We start from the raw sequence: 12,934 nt of genomic DNA on the forward strand, positions 1-12,934 counted from the left end.
ACCACTGGAGAGTCATATTAACAACATTGAAATCTTTTAGGGGTTGTTTCGATTGTGCCAGATCCAATCCCGCCAAACTATCACAACACGCCCTGGAAGGATTAAACTCACAGATCGAGCGAGCCATGAGTGGGCCAGCCCAATTAGGTGTACATGAATCTGGTTTTGGGAACCTTTTAGGCCGGTTGTAATGGGTAGTATCATATACTAGTATCATGTATATGATACTACCTCCATAATGCATAGTATCACAAGGTAGTATCGTAGGTTGTCTTATTAATTGTCATGCATGACACAAAGTAGTACAACATTTAATATGATACAGTATCATGATATGATACCACACCCTCTTTTTCTTTATTTAATTGTGTGCCACATCATCCAAAAAGTCTAGTTGGCATGCATGATACCTCTTATGATACTCCCATTACGACCAGCCTTAGAAGCTTTCGGTCCATTTTTCCATTACTTTATTTTTGTTGTTGTTTTTCGTACATATTTATCAGATTTTATTTTTAGTTCTTTTTGTTTTTTCTTTCGGGTTTCATCAGTTTTTCTTGGTTTTCAATGGTTTATTCGTTTCTTTCTTGTTTTTATTTGGTTTGTTCTTTCTTTTTGTCTATTTTTCTTCAGTTTTCGTTATATCATTATAAGTTTTTATCGATTTTTTCGACTTTTTCACTGGGTTTCTTTGATTTTTCTTTTTCCTTCACTATAACTTCACTTTTCCTTTGCTTTTAAGCGGTTTTATTTGTTTCTTTGTCATTTTTCACAATTTTTTATTTTCTCCATCTTTCCTTTGTTTTCTATGGTTTTTATTTGTTGCTTTCTTAATTTTTCTCCAGTGTTAGGTTTCTTTGTTTCCTTTTCTTTTTTGCATCGTTGCCCTCTGGTTTTCTTGTGTCTTTTTTCTCTTTAGTTTTCATTCATTTCTTTCTTATATTTTTTTCTTTCTTCTTTTCCTTTTTTCAACAGATGTCTATATTTTTGTTACACAATGTACATCTTTCGTACAAGTCAAGAACATTTCTTAACAGTTTTTTAATATTTTTCAAACACATGATTAACACTCCTTTTTCAAGTAACTGTTTTGACGTTTATTTTTGCATACACATTGCACGTTTTTGTATGCAACTACAAGATTTTTTAATACAAGTGAGACATTTTAATGAGTATATGTTTTGATGACTATTTTTTTCATACAAATCATACATATTTCTTATGTATCCGATACATTTTACTACACATGTTCACACTTTTCATATATACATATCACATTTTTCAAATACATGATTAACATTTTTGAAAACTTAAATTTTCTCTTTTTCATACACATCGCACATTTTTTGTATACACCAGGTTTTTTAGATACACATTTAATGTTTTCAAATACATGATTAACTTTTTAAAACTTTTTCTGGTCTGTATTTTTCCCATAAACATTGTATATATATTTTTAATATATAAGGAACAATTTTCATATACAATTTAATATTTTTTTTGAGATACAAGATTAACATATTTTCATGTATATGTTTTGATTTTTATTTGTATACACATTATACAGTTTTCCTACATGTTTAATATTTTTTAATGTACGATTAACATTTTCAATTCTTGTATATTTATGAAATGATATTCAAAATAGATATATTCAGAATATTTTGAAATATAAGAAAAATAAAAAAGAGAAAAAATATATCTGATATGTGATTTCTCCATCTCAAAAACAAAACTGTACTATCAACAGTGTCATGTACTACACGAAGTATCCCTAAAAAATATATATACTATATGGAGTACATGACAACACAGTACGACAGTAGTGCTACACCCGCATGACTTTTCCTTTTTGACTAAATTTTTTTCGTGAAATTTGAGGAGAGGGGAGTCAAAACTTCTACGTCAGGAGGCCTCACTAGAGCGATGAAGGGACCGAGGAGTAAAAAGAATCCTACTCTCCGATATATATATATAATCCTAAGACTCAAAACATTTTGTTCTAGACTCAACGACGTCAGCGATTCGATCAAGCAGTGGGCTCCTAAGTCGGGGAAGGCTCTGATTACCAACTTGTAACACCCACAATGCGGCTATATCTCCCACGTGTCGGGGCACGACTTAGAGGCATAGCCGCATGGTAGAATTGTCGCAAGAGGAGTAATCTTCACACATCCCATGTACTGAATAAGAAAGTGATAAAGAGTTGGCTTACAATCGCCACTTCACACAATACATAAATAATCCATACATCATCCAAAGTACAATCAAAGGTCCAACTACAGAACCAAAATAAAGGAAGACAACCCCAAATGCTAGATCCCCGATCATCCCAACTGGGCTCCACTACCGATCATCAGGAAAAGAAACATACTAACGGCCCGAATCCTCGTCGAACTCCCACTTGAGTTCGGTTAGCATCGCCTGCACTGGTATCCTCGGCACCTGCAACTGTTTGGAAGTATCCGTGAGTCACGAGGACTCAGCAATCTCACACCCGCGCGATCAAGACTATTTAAGCTTATGGGTAGGAGAAGGTAGTGAGGTGGAGCTGCAGCAAGCACTAAGCATATATGGTGGCTAACATATGCAAATGAGAGCGAGAAGATAAGCAACGCAACGGACGTGAAGCTAGAAGTGATCAAGAAGTGATCCTGAAACTACTTACGTTCAAGCATAACACAAGACCGAGTTCTCTTCCCGGACTCCGCTGAAAAGAGACCATCACGGCTACACACGCGGTTAATTCATTTTAATTAAGTTAAGTGTCAAGTTCTCTACAACCGGATATTAACAAATTCCCATCTGCCACATAACCATGGGCAGGGCTCTTGAAAGTTAATACCCTGCAGGGGTGTCCCAACTTAGCCCATCACAAGCTCTCACGGTCAACGAAGGATATTCCTTCTCCCGGGAAGACCCGATCAGTCTCGGAATCCTGGTTACAAGACATTTCGACAATGGTAAAACAAGACCAGCAAGACCACCCGACTGTGCCGACAAATCCCAATAGGAGCTGCACATATCTCCTCGTTCTCAGGGCACACCGGATGAGCACTCCGTAAAACTAAAACCAGCCCTCAAGTTTCCCCGAGGTGGCGCTGCAAAGGACTCTAGTTCGGACCAACACTCAGAGGAGCACTGGCCCGGGGGGAGTTAAAATAAAGGTGACCCTCGGGCTCGCGAAAACCCGAGGGAAAAGTCTTAGGCGGCAAATGTTAAAACCAAGGTTGGACCTTGCTGGAGGAGTTATATTGAAAGCGAACTGTCAAGGGGTTCCCATAACACCCAACCGCGTAAGGAACGCAAAATCAAGGAACATAACACCGGTGTGACGGAAACTAGGGCGGCAAGAGTGGAACAAAACACCAGGCATAAGGCTGAGCCTTCCACCTTTACCAAGTATATAGATGCATTAAATTAAATAAGCGATAATAATGATATTCCAACAATATCCATGTTCCAACATGGAACAAACTTCATCTTCACCTGCAACTAGCAACGCTATTAGAGGGGCTGAGCAAAAGCGGTAACATAGCCAAACAACGGTTTGCTAGGAAGGTGGGTTAGAGGATTGACATGGTAATATGGGAGGCATGATATAACAAGTGGTAGGTAACGCGACATAACAATAGAGCGGACAACTAGCAAGCAAAGATAGAAGTGATTTCGAGGGTATGGTCATCTTGCATGCATGTCAAAAACAACATCAGGAAGCAATGTTTAGAGCAAGCAAACAAAATGCTACATGAACATATCATAGCAAACCAAGGCACGACATGATTCTACTAAATGCATAGAACAAAAGTCCCTTACTGAACATGAGCCAAAAAGGCACAGAAGATATGATGGCACCCATGTAAACATAGCAAGTTTTATTAACAGTTACAAACTTGGCACAAAAACAGAGCATGGCATACACAGATTTGTGATAGCAACTTTGCGAGCTCATTGCACTCACCACAAAGCATTGTATGACAAAACAAGCATACAAATAGCAAGATGAAAAGTTCATGAAGCTAACCATGGCAATGGCAAGTTCATAGGATACATGGATCACTAGCAACAACCATGGCAATATTGATTAACATGTTAACATTTTGTCAGGAACATTTTATAGCAAAAGTAGAGCAAGACAATGACATGCTAGAGCACTCCATAATTGCAAACAGGGGCATGGATGGATAGAGCATAACCACATGTTCAAAAATCCTTACCGAAGTATCCCCAAATAAGCATGGATCTCACTGTAGCATCAAGTTTACATGGCATCAAAATAACGGCAGGGAAAAACTTAGCAAAATCCTAAGTCCCTGAAAACAGCAACATCACGGAGCCTAGTTTGCATGCTTGTGCTAGTCACCACATAGATCACAAAAATACCAGACAAACACCTCTGTAAAGATGGCATGTTGTAGTCCAAAATACATGTAGACCTCATGCCCATATGATGCACACATCAAATGCAACAAAAATGACAAATCACCATGATCTGATAAGTACCACCTCCTAACATTTTATAGCACTCTTGCATCAATGAAAATGGCATCATAATGTAAAGTAACATGCATGGCAATGCTTCTAACATGAAGAGCTCAACGAGGCGAACAATTCTACATATCATACGCATGAATCGGAGCCACGGTCTTCGAGATATGACAGGTCAAAGGAGGCATACAAATATTACATAAAAAGGACTTAGACGAAATTTGACCTCGAGGGGGAAAAAGTCAAGCGCGGAAACCGAGGCGGGCCGGACATCTCCCTAGAGAAGCGTGGGGTGGCGGCCGGAGATGGGCACGGGTGCTGGATCCGGGCGTGGGGACGCCGGATCTGGCCGGCGGCGAGGTGGCGCGGCGGCGGGGCGACGCTGGTGGCGGAGCTGGGCGGCGCCGGTGGAGGAGCTTGGCGCGGCGGCGGGGCAGCGCTGGTGGCGGAGCTTGGCGCGGCGGCGGGGCACGCTGGCCGGAGAGGCGAAGTGGCGCGGCAGCGGGAAGAGGACGGGCGGCGGCGGAGGCGCTCGGGCGCGGTCGCGGGCCGGGAGGGCCAGCCTCGGGCTGGCAGGCCCGTGCGGCGGTGGGCGGCGGCGCGATGACATGGTGGCATGCGATTCACCGAGGGGACCGCGGCGGACGTGTCAGGCGCGCGGAGGAAGGGGAAGACTAGGGTTTCGCCCGAATTTTCAGAGGAGGAGGCCTTTTTATAGGTAGAGGGAGTTTGGAGTGTCCAAATGAGGTGTAGTTTTCTCCCACACGATCATGATACAATGACGGAGGACATGGAAGTGGTTTAGATGGGTTATTGGGCTGTTTTGGAGGGGTGTTGGACTGCAACACACCTGAGGCTTTTGTGGTCACCCGGTTAACCGTTGGAGCACCAAACGGACTCCAAATGGAACGAAATTTGACAGGGAGTTTAAGATGGTGTACCAAGGCCACTTCGCAAATCTCGGCCCACTCCGAGAACGTTTAACACCCACTTACGAAAAGTGACAAGAGGGGTGCGCCGGTACATGTGGGAGTGTCGGATTGCGAAACGGACAATGGGGAAAAAGCTCGAATGCATGAGACGAACACGTATGCAAATGAGATGCACATGATGACATGATATGAAATGCAAGACATGAACAAAATGCAAAACAATTACAAAACCCAACCACGAAGGGAATCTCATAACTTAATGCCGAAAATGGCAAGAGTCGGAGGTACAAATATGGCAAGTTACATCCGGGGTGTTACAACAGAATTACGACTCGGTCGTCTGAAACACACAACACTCACCTGCAACTGCTGCCGGTGACGGGATTGGATGGGATGGGCATGGGCTGCGTTCTTCCTCCTCCCGGCCACTGAACCTAGCCGGAGGATCTCCACGACATCAACTGCTACCACGTAGATCTCCACACCCTCCCCACTCCGCCTCTTGGGGTGCAATCCCCTGCCCGCCCCTCCTCCACCGCCAGTACGGCAAGCATCCGAATCTGAATCTGATGGCCGGATCTCAGGACTAGGATGGCCTCGATGAAGGGCTAGTGGGGATCATTGTCGGCCGTGTCCTCTCCTACGACATTGCCGATTATGTCCACTTCGGCGTCGTGTGCTCATCCTGGCGGTAGTGCACCACTGATCCACATGCCCACGGCGTGATGGACCGCCGGTTCCACCCCTGGCGGTGGACTATGCTCCGGGAGGAACACGCTACGCCCAGCCTTGTAGAAACGAGAGGGGAGAGTGTCGTCTACGTACCCTCGTAGACCGTAAGCGGAAGCGTTATAACAATTCTGTTGATGTAGTCGTACGTCTTCACGATTGACCGATCCTCACCACCGAACTTATGGCACCTCCGCATTCAGCACACGTTCAGCTCGGTGACGTCCCGCGAACTCACGATCCAGTAGAGCTTCTGGGAAGAGCTTCATCAGCACGACAACGTGGTGACAGTGATAATGAAGCTACCGACGCAGGGCTTCGCCTAAGCACCACTACGATATGACCAAGGTGGATTATGGTGGAGGGGGGCACCGCACATGGCTAAGAGATCAATGATCATTTGTTGTCTCTATGGGGTGCCCCCTGCCCCTGTATATAAAGGAGCTAGGGGGAGGCGGCCGGCCAGGAGGAGGGTGCGCCAAGGGGGGAGTCCTACTCCCATCGGGAGTAGGACTCCTCCTTTCCTAGTAGGAGTAGGACAAGGGGGAAGGGAAGGAGAGAGGAGGAAGGAAAGGGGGGCGCCGCCCCCCTCCTTGTCCAATTCGGACTAGAGGGGGAGGGGGCGCGCGGCCTGCCCTGGCCGCCCCTCCTCTTCTCCACTAAGGCCCAATAGGCCCATTACATCCCCCAGGGGGTTCCGGTAACCCCCGGATACTCCGGTATATGTATGAAACCTCCCGAAACACTTCCGGTGTCCAAACATAGTCGTCCAACATATCGATCTTTACGTCTCTAGCATTTCTAGACTCCTCGCCATGTCCGTGATCATATCCGGGACTCCGAACTACCTTCGATACATCAAAACAGAAAAACTCATAATATCGATCGTCACAGAACTTTAAGCGTGCGGACCTATGGGACATGTCTCTAGTCAATAACCAATAGCGGAACCTGGATGCTCATATTGGTTATTACATATTCTACGAAGATCTTTACCGATCAAACAACATATGTTGTTCCCTTTGTCATCTGTATGTTACTTGCCCGAGATTCGATCGTCGGTACTTTAATACCTAGCTCAATCTCGTTATTGGCAAGTCTCTTTAGTCGTTCTGTAATGCATCATCCCGCAACTAACTCATTAGTCACATTTCTTGCAAGGCTTATTGTGATGTGCATTACCGAGAGGGCCCAGAGATACCTCTCCGATAATCGGAGTGACAAATCCTAATCTCGATCCATGCCAAGTCAACAAACACCATCGGAGACAGCTGTAGAGCACCTTTATAATCACCCAGTTACGTTGTGATGTTTGGTAGCACACAAAGTGTTCTTGGTATTCGGGAGTTGCATAATCTCATAGTCACAGGAACATGTATAAGTCATGGAGAAATCAATAGCAGTAAACTAAACGATCAAGTGCTAAGCTAACGGAATGGGTCAAGTCAATCACATCATTCTCCTAATGATGTGATCCCGTTAATCAAATGACAACTCATGTCCATGCCTAGGAAACTCAACCATCTTTGATTAACGAGCTAGTCAAGTAGAGGCATACTAGTGGCACTATGTTTGTCTGTGTATTCACACATGTATTATGTTTCCGGTTAATACAATTCTAGCATGAATAATAAACATTTCTCATGATACGAGGAAATAAATAATAACTTTATTATTGCCTATAGAGCATATTTCCTTCACATACTCTCGATAATTTTGGCCTAGTTTCCTTCATAAACTGGACAAGTCTTCTTAATGGTGATGGAGGGCCTCCCTGCCCTCTCGAAGATGCTTTTGTGAGAAAAAACAAGTAGGTTACTTTCGGCTTCACGGATTCATGTCCCTTTATCTAGGAGTACATATGTGCCCATGTTTCTTTCTTTCTATGGGCAAGTAGCTCTATTGTTTCTTATGCAAATGTGGTTTCCATATGCCTGGTGTGGCTGACTTATGTCTATGGACAGATGGCTTCTACGGCCACCACCTTTGACATATTCAAAAAACGGAGTTCAGCAATGAGCTGACTTATGTGCCTAGTATGGCCCCTAAATCGAAACTGGAGGAAGGTGATATGCATGTTAGCAAATTTCTACTTAAAATAGGATATTGTATTTGTTATTTCATGGTGCCTAACAATACACTCTTTTACTTTCATGGTTCTTTCATGAGAGGATAAAGACACCATCAAACTTTGCAAAAACGTGTTAAAAAGACGAGGATGCCCTCTACTTTTTGTGGTTTTTGATTCCCGCGAGGGGTATGTTCCTAGATCCATTATGCTTCTATCATATTTATGATTTCCATTACAAAAGAAGTAAACTAACACAACTTATCTTTTTAGCTTTAGTATATGCAGGTTGATGCAGATATTAATGATATGATATTCTTTACAAAATACACTAGTGACCTTGATTATTTGGATCAAGGAGAATGATGGTTGTGATAGTATAATGACCCATCTATCAGACTATCACCAGCGGATTCGTCAAAGAAGCTTGATATTTTCCTTCACAAACGGGGAAACACTCCCACTTTATTAATGGCATCAATGATCGCACTCCGTAAGTAGTCACTTCTGACCTTATGAATGTAAAATGTGTTAGGCATCACTTATATAGTTATACTAATCTAATCTCATCGAACTCCTGCATGGATGTCAAGAAGAAGCAGAACATCAAGTGTGTGAGATACAACATCAATGGTGAGAGCCATGTCTTGTTCATCTCTGCCACGACTTAGCTTGTGGCGAGAAGCAATACTATGACTACAATGGGCATGAGTATGCGTACCCCAACACATCATTTTGTATAACTCCCAATAGTTCTGACCTGCCGAACATCAAGGAGTTTGGGTGATAATAGGGATTAATGGTGGCATTTTTAGCATTGCGCCTCTGAAATCCATTCACTTCTATGTAGTTCGGTTGCCGGAAGAAATCCCTAGATGGAGAAAATGATAGATGTTGATGTTGTAGGTAGTGAAATTTGTATTAATTCAGTAGTGGGGAGATACAAGTGGGATCTTCATTTTACATTTCTCCTGACCACCAAGATGTTGTCTTCTCACTCATATTAATTACTATCGCAGATTTCCTGCATGGCTTGAGAGTTGATAATCTTCAATCAGTTTTGGATGCATATAGTTCCCTTTCTCCCTAGAGCGAGTCAAGGTTACCGAATACACAAGAAGTCATGCCTTGGGAAGGTGATTTCTGAAAGACTTTGTTATAAAATAGTTGTAGTTTTCGCAAACCAATTCCACAATTTATATTAAGAAAAAACAATAAAGAAATATGACAGGGGTGTTTCACTTGCAACCATATACACACACACTTGAGATATGCGCGACATTTCAATTGAATGCTTCTAGTTATGATAAAATGAAACTAAAGCTATTTGTCGTACTCTAATCACCAAAGCAAAAGCATGGTTATGTTTATCCTGCAGGTACTATGAAGCGACGGAGTTACAATCTTATATGAATGCCATAAGTGCCTAGGCAGAAGAACCAAGGCCTGAAATTGCAACATCAACAATATCATGTACAAATGTGCAAATTGTGTTGTAGATGTACCTGTCACAAGTGTCCTCATGGAAATATCTTCTAAGTCACTAGATGGAATCTAACAATGCGATTGCGGAAGGGCACACTATCCAAGAACCTAATTAATGCTTCTCTACAAATGATAGTGTTGGAGGGCATTGCTTGAAAATTTTCGTCTACACCCACTGAGGTCACCGCTAGAACAAATGGTAAATACACCGGGAGGACCATACTATAAGACGAGGTTGAAGCATAAGAACCTTAAATGGTGGAAGCTGAGCCCCATCATTCTCTTCCTAACTTAAGTCACCTGGGTTGCTCTCCTCATCAGATGAAGTTGCCTAGTCTTGCTCTATGATTTGATCCAAGCTTGCATGAGATCTTGTTGTTGGCCCCTTCCCCCTCCTCTGACTTCCTCCTGTGCTACTGCTACCTCCTACACTGCTTCCTCCTCTCCTGCCCTCATCTACTGGCTCCTCCTGTCCTGCCTCCTTCATCTCTTGCTTCATCCCCCCTCCTCCTCATCTGGTCCATAAAGCTCTTATACATCAGTGTATCCTTCAAAGTGATATAGTGGATCATCTCTATGCCTCTTCATTGCCTCCAGCCTAGCTGATATGTCCTCATCTGCTAGATCTTCACCCTCACTTTCACTGTCAGTGAACTCTTCAGCAAGCAGCTGTGGAAGTTTTCTTTTTGTTGCCTTGTACTTCTCTCTTTGTATCTTATTACTCCTAAACTTCTGAATCTCTTCATTTCTCTTCTGCTCCATCATCTGCTCAATGTGCTCTTGCTCTTGGTTTGTCTCCATGAAATACTCATGCCTCTCATTACCATAGTCCAATGCAAACTCAGGTTCACTTGGGCCCTTTAGCTTCAAAAAACGAGAGCTCTCCTGTGTTTTCATGACTTGGACTGGACGTGGTTGGGGCTTCTGGACTGGGGGCAAAGAACTCCTGAAGTGTCTACATCATAAACAAGTGGTACACCTATTTCAGGCAAAGGAACCTGCTCTTCATAAACATGACCAATGTTCAAATCAGCTGGTGTAGGTGCATCACTTCTCATAACTGTAATGTTAACAACATTCTTTCCTTTACTAGCTATGTCATCCAATATTTCTTCCACCTTGTCATCATCAGTTAGTTCTTCCATTCCTGACACCCCAACTCCTGGATCACTAACATAATACATAAAATCCCTTGAACTATAGCCTTCTACCTCTATTAGGCCAATGAGATTCCAGAATGTTATGTCTCACAAACAAATTGTTCTTTCCAAATTATCTCTGTCTAGGAAATGGAACCTCACTTCCCATTCTTCATCATCCAAGCTACAAATTCAGTTAAAATTGTTGTTAAGTACTTAAGTACAAGGTTCACACTTTAGTTATAATTGTTGTTAATTACAATACTAAAGTTAAAATTAATTTATTTGACAACAACAATAATAGTTTGACAGAGAGGATTTGAGCAATCAACTGAGAGATGACAACAACAATCATGTACAAGTACTCATGTTAAAATTAATTTATGTGACACCAACAATCATGTGACAGAGAGGATTTGAGCAATCATGTGACAGACCATTCATAGTAGAATTACTCTCAGCAATGCTACAATACTTGTTACAGCACCATGGAACCCTAACCCTAGAACCCTAACCCTAGAATGCCAATCGGGGAAAATAGAAAGAATGAGGAGGATGACTTACTCCACACCGCCGAAGGGGGAGGCAAAATGGTGGCTGCCTGTCGGATTGGCCTTCGCCGTCTGGGCGAACACAGTAGCCGACGTGTATTCCAACGACTTCGGCACCGCCGGCAGTTGGGGAGGAGGCAGCGCGTTGAAAGGATTTGAGCTCCCGTAGAACTCTGGATCTCCCTCACAGCTGCCCGGAGCATCCCCACCGGCAATAGCTCCGTCGCCGCGGTCGACGCCGCTAGGTTTCGCCGTCGCCATGGATTAGATCGAGAGGGAGAGGAGTCGGCGGATGTGGTGTGGTCGGGCGCGGTCGGTCGATCTGTCCGTCGCGAGCCGACCACCTCGTTTACAGCTAACGGCTCCATCCACGCGAACGTTAGGCCACGTCGACAGATTTGGGCCCCACCTGTCGGAAACACCCTCAACCACGCCAAATCACTTGTTCAGTGCTATCTACAAACTATTTACTGAATCCGCAGTGCATTTTGCAAACAATTAACGACCTGGTGGTTTTCCGCAGATGAAGCCCCAAATGTGGTGGTTTTTTGTAATTCACTCGATTTGCATGCAGCTGGGTTTCAGCAGGAGTCGTGTGCATTAGTTGCACGCGACAGCCAGCAGTACCATGATTCTTTCTTTCTTTGGAAGTTTACAGACTTCTTAGGAGATGGTGCTTTCAATAATCGGAGTAACTTAGCTAGTAATATAACACACTCCAAGGGAAATTTGCTTATGTAAGAAGTATTTAGTGAGGAGAGAGATATCTGTGGTAACATAATCTATTAGCGTAACATAACACATTCCGAGGCAAAACGAGTCTGCATCTAAATAAATGAACGTTTGCATGACACCACATATATGTTACTACGGTTATGGAGGTAGTAACATGAACTAGTAACATATGCATGTTACTAGTCTAAGTTACTTTCCACTATGACCAGCCTAATTGAACTAAGTTCCAATGACGTAAAAATGCAAGGTTTTGATTTCTGGTGTTTCCCATTATTTTTGGTGCTTCGCTGGTAGTGTGGAAGTGCACACTATCCAAGATCCTAATGCTTCTATGCAGGCGATGATGCTGGAGGGCACTGCTGGTAAAAATGTCTTAGACACACATTGAGGTCACCGCTAGAAAAAATGGCATATACACTAGTGGCACTCTACTATCAAAAGATGTGGAAGCACTTGACCAATCACACAAAAATGAACATGATCTAGATTCATATGCTAGGGTTAACTTCATCATCGACAATATCAATCCTTAAGGGGATCCTCCTAAAGACTAGGAACAAGAGTATAACGTGTACTTCACTAAGTCTATGAACTATAAATGTTGCAATCGCTCGGAAACTCACTGCCGGGGACCGCGACGAGGAGCTGCTCCTCTACGACAGCTGCGACCATGGCCGGCACACCTTCTGCCTCCGCCCCATCCTTCCCGCTGTCCCACTAGGCTCCTGGCTCTGCCCTGACTGCGCCCCGACCTCCATCATCGGTGCGTCCCTCCCCCGCCGCTCGATCTCACCATTCCCACTCCCC

General features: G+C 43.5%; 2 pseudogenes; both read left to right on the top strand.

The window, feature by feature from the left end:
• Nucleotides 1-9,004, top strand: part of LOC119273245 — a 15,947-nt pseudogene extending 6,943 nt beyond the window's left edge.
• Nucleotides 9,005-12,467: 3,463 nt separating this feature from the next.
• LOC119273246 overlaps nucleotides 12,468-12,934 on the top strand; it is a 23,394-nt pseudogene continuing 22,927 nt past the window's right edge.

This window comes from Triticum dicoccoides, chromosome 3A (genome assembly GCF_002162155.2).
Source record: "Triticum dicoccoides isolate Atlit2015 ecotype Zavitan chromosome 3A, WEW_v2.0, whole genome shotgun sequence".
Lineage (NCBI taxonomy): Eukaryota > Viridiplantae > Streptophyta > Magnoliopsida > Poales > Poaceae > Triticum > Triticum dicoccoides.